Source organism: Octopus bimaculoides, chromosome 2 (assembly GCF_046866305.1).
Source record: "Octopus bimaculoides isolate indiv1 chromosome 2, ASM4686630v1, whole genome shotgun sequence".
In the NCBI taxonomy this organism is placed as follows: domain Eukaryota; kingdom Metazoa; phylum Mollusca; class Cephalopoda; order Octopoda; family Octopodidae; genus Octopus; species Octopus bimaculoides.
Window position 1 is genome coordinate 62,924,102 of NC_142929.1, and position 2,788 is coordinate 62,926,889.

Below are 2,788 nucleotides of genomic sequence, written 5' to 3' on the forward strand. Positions count from 1 at the left end.
AATTGTTTTCTTGATTGTTCAATGATCTCTGCCAGACTGCTTCAAAATGTTCAAAGAGGTCATGCCATCACATAAAAGCTTAGTTATTTTCTGCTTTTCAGACGCTGTAGTTAGTATCTTTCTTTTTACGTCTTTCTGATTATATTATGACCTGGAAAATAACAAAAACGTATTATTAACATTGTAAAAATATAATTTCCAACATTTGCATAATAACTTCAGACAGCCAATTTCAGTAAATTCTCAACTACTCATAAAAAAAGAGATCAGATGTATGTCAAATTTTAGCCACTATGAAGAAAGAGCATTTGTACTAACATCCTAAAATTTCAACTTCTTATGTACATTATTTACAATTGACGGATATTTGTCCTCATCTTGTTTGTTGTTAACACAAGGTTTCGGCTGATATACCTTCTTGAGGAAATTTCGAACCTAGTTTTCATTTCTGTTGTTGTTGTTGTTGTTATTATTATTATTATTATTATTATTATTATTATTTTTTAGATCACTGCCTGGAATCGAACTCGGAATCTTGGGGTAAGTAGCTTGCACTCTTAACCACTACGCCATATGCCCGTGGGCAATAATGGAGTGAATTTTCGGACTTATAATCTAATAGTCTCCTATCCTTGCTTAATACCGGTTCCCATATGCTGTTCATATTTGCACTCGGTCTGCTTAGGAGATTGTTGTGTCCTTGCATATGTGATACTTCTTTTAGTTTTCGTATTTTCCAGTGGTGTTCGCTGTCTATTATTTTAACTTCATCCCACAGGGGGAGGTACTCTCCATTTTTCCATTCATGATCAGCTATACCCGATTTATCAATATCTCCCCGTGTTACAGGTTTGCGATGTTCCTCTACCCTTATTTTGAGGGGTCGAAATGTTTCGCCTTTGTATAACCTACCACAGCTGCATGGGATGGTGTACATGCAGTTCTTAGTCATATTCTCTTCTATTGGTGGTTTTACTCGAAGGAGATACTAACAACAAACAAGATGAGGACAAATATCTATCAATTGTAAATAATGTACATAATTCCTCATCTCTTAAATATAGAACTGTATTATACTATGTACATATACATTCATTTTATTAATAAAAAAAAAACAATTTGCATAATATCTTCAGACAAGGTGTGTGTGTGTGTGTGTGTGTATATGTATGTATATATATATATATATATATATATATATATATATATATATATATATATATATATATATGTGTGTGTGTTGTTGTATTTGGGATGGTCGTATTGCCAGTTTAGCCAATAAAAATCTTGCAAAACAAATATATATATATATGCACACACACACACACACACACACACACACACACACACACACACACACACACACACACACACACACACACACATTTATACATATACACGTGCTCGTACTGATAAGCCATATGCTACAGGAATGGAATGTATAGCTCGCCAAGAAGCTTGTCTGTTACTGGAAATTGGTGAGAAAGTTGTGTGCTGTGCATTGGTGCTGGTGATGAGCCATGCATAATGTGAGGCAACTGAGATCACGAAATTTGGTTTTGATTCTAAGTTATAATCCATTTTGATTCACTCGCGTCTGTAAGAAAGGCATAAGCAACATATAATTTTCTTATACACATCCCCCCCACTGATGTTGTGAAGGTTATGACGATGATGGTGAAAGGTGATGATGATGTTGATGATGATGATAGTAATGGTGACGTGATGATGATAATGATGATGACGACGACAATGATAATGATGACGATGATGATAGTTTCAAATTTTGACGTAAGGATTACATCGTTCTCCAGTACTGAACTGGGGATGATGTAATCGTCTCCAATGAGGATAGATAAGAAAAGCATGAAATACATGGTATACAGTTAATCAAGGTTGGGGATGAAGCAGTACTTCTTGTACAAAAAGATTTAGATCTACAATCAGATTCCGTTCTTCAATTATTGTTCTGTGAATAATAGATGCAGACTTAGAACGGTCCCAATCACTCTTGTTATTTTAGCAACTTTTACTCACCTTTCAATAAATTCCCTCGATATTAGCACCTTCCTATTCTGTCACAAATTCCTTTTCAAGTGAAACTTGACGAAGTCGATGAGGTTACTACTAAATAGGAAAGTGTATGTTCTCGTTCACCACATAACCACTTTGGCTTTAGACAACCAGATATATTAGCTGCTTTCCACCCAAACACGCATTATTAAACTACCGTGAGCAGAATCGTTTTGATATCCTACGCGCATCCCGAACAGGACCACCACTATCACGCAATCCTCTTGAACAACCAGTCAGCTTCAGTCTTAGTAACACCCACGCGCACACATATACATACAAATGCATTCATTCAAACCTATCTATCTATCTATCTTCCAGTCTCTCTCTCTCTCTTTATATTTATACACACACACACACACACACACACACACACACACACACACACACACACACACACACACACACACACACACACACACATATATATATATATATATATATATATATATATATATATATATATACCTCACGCCCTTCCTACCTACCTACCTACCTACCTACCTACATACATACATACATAGACACATACATATTCACATACTCATTTATGGATATACACATATTTGCAGAGAAATAAAAAAATACAATAAAACTCACAATAATTAAAACAAAATACAATTAAAGGAAATAAAGCATGGGGAGCTAACTGGTTAGATTGTGCTAGTACACTCAACGACCGTCCTTAATAATTTCTTTAATTATACTTGAATGC

General features: G+C 35.0%; 1 long non-coding RNA gene across 1 annotated transcript in view; it reads left to right on the forward strand.

Moving 5' to 3' along the window:
- Positions 1 to 505: 505 nt before the first annotated feature.
- The window catches only part of LOC149137090 (uncharacterized), a 42,280-nt gene continuing 39,997 nt past the window's right edge, over positions 506 to 2,788 (forward strand). The window contains exon 1 of the long non-coding RNA XR_016237900.1: positions 506 to 540. This is a non-coding gene — a long non-coding RNA (uncharacterized LOC149137090). The remainder of the gene's footprint in view (positions 541 to 2,788) is intronic.